The sequence below is a fragment of the Odocoileus virginianus genome, chromosome 2 (genome assembly GCF_023699985.2).
Source record: "Odocoileus virginianus isolate 20LAN1187 ecotype Illinois chromosome 2, Ovbor_1.2, whole genome shotgun sequence".
NCBI classification, from domain to species: domain Eukaryota; kingdom Metazoa; phylum Chordata; class Mammalia; order Artiodactyla; family Cervidae; genus Odocoileus; species Odocoileus virginianus.
Window position 1 is genome coordinate 65,732,014 of NC_069675.1, and position 6,000 is coordinate 65,738,013.

Consider the following 6,000-nt stretch of genomic DNA (forward strand, 5'->3'; position numbering starts at 1 on the left):
AGTGGAATCACTGGATCCTGTGGTAGTTCTGGTAGTTCTATTATTAATTTTTTTCAGTTTAGTGACTGTTTATAGAAAAGCTCCTATATGGCTATGTGCTAGACCCCAGGGATTCAAAGATTAAGAAAATTCACATGGTTTCCACCCTCAGTTGCTCACTATCTAGTGGGAGAGATAGTCTTGTAAATAGGAAACTATGCTATAATATACAAGATTCAGTGAACGAGGCTTGGGTGCTATGTGGATAGTAAGAGCAGATGCTTCAGATGATTTCTGCTTTGGACAAGGTGATATGCTTGTGGGACACCAATATGGAGATCTCCCATGGAGAGCTGAACACACAGGTCTCTAGGGAAATCAAACTTGATCCTTGCCTTGGAGGGTCTTGCTGTGAAATGAAAGAGACAGAAATGTAAATATAATAGATCAATTACAATACTCTGTAGAGAAGGCTAACACAGAGGTTCACGCAAAAAGACAATACAACTAACTTAGCCTGCAAGTTGTGATGTCTCTCTAGGAGACAGCCCAGGAACTGAGTCTTGAATGATTCAGAGTTGTTATCCAGTATTGTGGGTGGTAGTTGAGGTCAGCGTTCACATGGAATTCTTTGGATAGACTGAGCAAAGCTTCAAGGCCCAAAGACATTACCAGCTGGGGAGCCAGTAGATGATATGCAGGCAGCTGGTCATGGGAGGTTCTCTTCTGAGGGCAAGACACACAGTTTACAGTCTACCTTGACACAAGTAAAAGGTGGCATGTGGTCCCCACTCAAGTGATGGGTGTTTTCTGATGGTCCTAGGAGTCAGTTCAGTGTCCTGTGGAGAGCAGACACCCAGAGCCTATTACTCACTTTTTAAGGAATCTCCATACTGTTTTCCATAGTGGCTGTACCAATTTACATCCCACCAACAGTTTCTCCACGTCCTCATCAACACTTGTCTTTTTGATAGTAGTTGTGAGGTGGTCATTCTACCAGGTGTGGAGTGATAGCTCATTATGGTTTTGACTTGTATTTCTCTAATAATTAGAAATGTTGAGCATCTGTTCATGTGCCTATTAGCCATCTGTATGCCTTATTTGGAAAAATGTCTATTCAAGTCTTCTGCCTATATTTTTGATGGGACTGGGTTCTTTATATAGAGTTGTATGAACTGTTTATACACTTTGGATATTAACTTCTTGTCAATCACAGCATTTACAAACAGTTTTCCCAATTCACAGGTTGTCTTTTCATTTTGTTGATGGTTTCCTTTGCTGTGCAAAAGCACTTATTATTGTTTTTATTTCCTTTGCCTTAGGAGACTGATCCAAGAAAATACTTCTATGACTTATATCAAAGAGCAGTCTGCCTTTGTTCTCTTCTTGGAGTTTAACATGAGGGAATGTTCAAATCTCATTGTTTTACATGTGACTATCCAGTTTTCCCAGTGCTACCTGTTGAAGAGTCAGTCTTCTTTCCATTGTATATTCTAGCCTTCTTTGTCATAGATTAATTAACTATAGGTATGTGTATTTATTTCTGGACCCTCTATTCTGTTCCATTATCTATGTGTCTGTTCTCATGCCAGTACTATGCTGTTTTGATTATTGTAGCTTTGTATTATTGTCTAAAATCTGGAAAGGTTATACTTCTAGCTTTGTTCTTTTTCCTCAGCATTGCTTTAGCAATTTAGAGTCTTTCATGGTTCCATATAAGTTTTAGGATTATTTGTTATGCTTCTGTGAAAAATGTTCTTGGTAGTTTGATAGGAATTGCATTAAATCTGTAGATTGTTTTGGGTGGTATGGTCATTTTAATAATGTAAATTATTTTAATACAAGAGCATGGAATATCTTTCCATTTCTTTGAATCATTTTCAATTTCCTTCATCTCACCAGCATTTTTCAATGTCTATCTTTTTTGCTTTAGCCATCCTGGAGGGTATGAAGTGATATCTCATTAAGGTTTTGACTTACAGTTTCCTGATAGCTTGTGGTATTCAGTATCTTTTTGTTGTCTACTGGCCATTTGCATATCTTCTTTTGAGAAATGTCTATTCAAATCCTTTGTTTAATATTTGTTTATTTATCATTTTGTTGCTGAGTTGTAAGATACACACACACACACACACACACACACACATATATACATACATATATTCTCATTACCAGTCCCTTATCATATATGTGATTTGCAAAATTTTCTGCCATGCTGTAGGTTGTCTTTTAAGTTTCTTGAAGGTATCATTTTCAGAATTTGATCAAGTCTAACTTAGCTGTTTTTCTTTTGCCACTTACATTTTCGGTATTGTGTCTAAGAAATTATTGCCTAACTTAAAATCATGAATATTTACTCCTGTGTTTTTCCCCTAAGAATTTTATAGTTTAGCTCTTACATTTTGGTCTTTGACCCATTTTGAGGTAATTTTTGTGTATGGTGTGATGTAGCAGGTCCATCTTCATTCCTTTCCTGCCAGAAGCTTCACCAGGCAAGCCTGGATGTGCTCCCATTGTGACAATACTCTGTTCCTCTCACTCGTCTTCAACCCATCTGCCTTCCTCTGACTTAGTAAACTGCAATATTAAAACCAATCAGACAACTCCTCTTCCCTTCCTCCTGTCACATCTGTTTCTTTTGAACAAAGCACACACTTCTGTTGTCACACTGGGGGCAAGGTTTAAAGTTGTCTGAAATACCGAATTCTTTTTTTAAATGTTAAATATTTGGCTCTGCTGGGTCTTAGTTGCAGCATGTAGAATCTAGTTCCCTGACCAGGGATAGAACCTGGGCCCCCTACTTTGGAAGCATGAAGTCTGCCACTGGACCACCAGAGAAGTCCCCCCAAATATTGGATTCTTACTTTAAATAATGTTTTAAATACTCATGCTTTGGTATATGGTCCTTAGATATCTGAGGCTATGTTGATCTTAACTGATTGCAGAGTCTAGAAGTTTTGTGCATGCTAGTCACACCTGCTAACAGTTTGTCTAACTGATGTCATCTACATTCATGTTGATCTGCAGTCAATATGGCAGTAAAGTGCCTTATTCTAACAAAGTTAGTATTTAGAACAACTTCCCACTACACATAAATAATGTGTCTCGAGGGATGGGCCATCTCCTCTTACTCTGCATGAGGGTGAAATATGAGCAGCAGAGGCCCAGGTCCTGCTGATTTACCAACAGCCGTTTTCACAAGAGTGGGTCTACTTCCATCCTAATAAATCGTATCTCTCCAGCCTTCAGATCAGAGAAATTCTTTTTGAGAGGTAAGAATCTGCATTTGCCTCCACTGATAAGAAATCTCCCCACCTCCTTTAGCAAACATGCACCTGGAGATTACCAGGCACCTTTCACACCTAGGGTGTCCACCTTTCCAGAGCTGACCTTTAAAGAGAAATGTATCAAACTGGGATGATAACATGAACACTCCAAGGGCATAAACCAAGCAGGAGAAAGAGCTGGAATTCAGGAAACAGGAGACTCAACACTAGATCCATCACTGGCTAGGGAACTCTGGAGTCCAGGGCTGTACAGCTAAATGGGAGAGCCAGAAGCCCAGCGGAAATCAGGAAGAGCGATCTTTGGGGAAAAAGGATCCACCTGCAATGCAGGAGACCCACGTTCAATCCCTGAGTCAGGATTGAAAAGGGAAGTTTTCAGCCTAGAAAAAGGAAGTTTTCAGCCTAGAAAAGGGAAGTTTTATCTAATCCGAGTCTTTGCAACCTCATGGAGTGCAGCCTGCCAGGCTCTTCTGTCCATGGGGATTCTCCAGGCAGGAATACTGGAGTGGGCTGCCATGCCCCTCTTCAGGGGATCTTCCCAACCCAGGGATCAAACCTAGGTCTCCCGCATTGCAGGCGGATTCTTTACCATCTGAGACACCAGGGAAGCCCCAGTATAATCATTTAATCATGGGTAAAATAGTGTTCAGAAGGATTTTGAATTTCTGCTGGAGGGTTTTGGAAGAATTATTAGGATAATGACATAGACCAAGCAGATTTTAAAAATGAGGTAATTATTAATTCCTAGAAGAACAAAGACTTCTAGAAGAAAGCAAATGGAGTTTTTCTTCACTCAGCAGAGAACTGTACATACATAATTGTAATAAAATAAAAATGGAGTATTGATTTAATAAAATATGTGACACAAATAGAGAAAGGAAGGAGAGAAGATACAGGCACAAAAGTGGGTTAAGAACACCCCAGCTTCATCTTCCCTCACAAGATGTCAGTAGGCATTTAAAATTGGTAAATCAAGGGGATAACCATATAAAATATTATTTGGAAGTAAGGAGTTCAGAAGAAAGAGTTAGGAGAGAGGAATTCCATATAGGAGTGGGGCAGGGGACTGCAGTTCTTTCTTCATGCTTTGTATGAATGTCTTGAATTTTTAAATGTATCTTGGGCTGGATTTTTATGAAAGTAAATAAGAAAACTAGCAAATAATTTGAGAAACAGAGTTTAAGACTCAAGAGAAGAGGAGGGAGATGGAGAGCAGAGTTGAGACTGTTTCTTTACCACATGGACAGGAAAGTAGGTTGTTAGAGTTGTAGAAAAAATGTCCATGCAAGAACATGACTTGAATCCAGGAGACAAGCCCTTGAGAAAAGCCACTCTTCCCTGGGAGCCCTCTGGACAGAGGGCAGAGTTGCCCCTGTTCGCAGCCCTGCGGTCTTGTCCGTGGAGTCATAGGAACATCTGCTCCCCAACTTTCCTTCCACTCTGTTGCAGGTCCTCTGGAGCTAAAGGGACAGTGGTTGGCACCCAGACAGGGCAGAGTAGGGGGGAGGGTGCGTCTGGAGAATTTTGAAGAATGAGGCAGAGTCGCTGCCATGCACTGGAGCCACGGGTGTGATGGAGCTCGCCTCGCCAGCACGTGGTACACTCTGTGGCCTGTGGTCCTGAGAGTAGCATCCGTGGGAAGGGGGCCTGCCTCTGCAGTCACTCAAAGAAAGGAAAAGCTGCTTTACTCCCCCTGGGTCTTCTGTGTTTGAGTGTCTGTGTCTTTCCCTAGGATGAGTTCCCAGCGATCACTCAAGAATCTGGCTCTTGTTCCACTGGGCTGTGCTGCCCCCACGGGTGATATACATCAAAGCCTGCCCTGCCTGGATGTAGTCAAAGCTGCCTTCAAGGAGCCTGGGCCAGGTCCTCAGCTGGGTCAAGCTCTGGTTCACCCAAGGTCATACAACAGGTTATCTGAATATCTCGGGACACCAGCCTGGAATCCCAGGAGAAAGAAGCAGAAGATGTTCCCTTGTGGAAAAGCAGGGGAGAAGCCGCATCTCAGTCCCCTCCCATCACCCCAGTCATTTCTCAGTCTGACCACCCACAGGATGCTGTGCATGACATGGAAGTGTTTCACTGGGTGTTTGCAGAATTAATCATACTCTCTGATATTTGAATCCTGACTGTTTCACAGCCAGATGGCAAAATAAAACATGGTTCCCATAAAGGTCTTCAACTTCATGACAAGTAAGATCTTAGTTCTGGATGAAAAATACCTTTGGGGAAGGGGAAATCCAACCAGCAAGGCAAGCACCTGCCTCCCTCCTAATCTGTAAAGTCATCAGATAGTTCCAAAAGATCACGACCCACTAGGGTACAGAAGAGATTCCAGAGTGACCAGGCCAGACCTCACTCGGGAGAGCTGGCATTTGAGAACTTATTCCTGGATGCATCTCTCCAGTGAGAGAATACTTGCAAGTGTGTGTGTTAAGAATAGGAGGGCAGAAACCTTCCAGAGTGTGACTTTTCTAAGAAGAAACGATCAAAATGTTGGTGGCATTGGCAAGGGTGTGCCATCATGCAAATACCCACACTCAGGAACTAGGTTAGCATTTGGAGGCAGATGTGTCCTGGTACAAGGAACAAACACACAGCCAACTAACTGCCTCTCACAGGGGCTGCTGCTAAGGGTTTGCAATCATTTCAGTAGCACAGCAGGGTGAGACACACAGCATAGCCTGGGCCACATCATTGTGCGTCCTTGCCCTGTGTTTGGCTAACCAGGATAGAT

The 6,000-nt window shown here is 42.2% G+C and overlaps 1 protein-coding gene across 1 annotated transcript in view; it reads left to right on the plus strand.

The window, feature by feature from the left end:
* The window catches only part of CAPN13 (calpain 13), a 95,968-nt gene extending 90,523 nt beyond the window's left edge, over positions 1 to 5,445 (plus strand). Inside the window, exon 22 of the mRNA XM_070480764.1 lies at positions 4,999 to 5,445. The gene's annotated coding sequence lies outside the window, so the exon portion shown is untranslated. The remainder of the gene's footprint in view (positions 1 to 4,998) is intronic.
* The last annotated feature ends 555 nt before the right edge of the window (positions 5,446 to 6,000 follow it).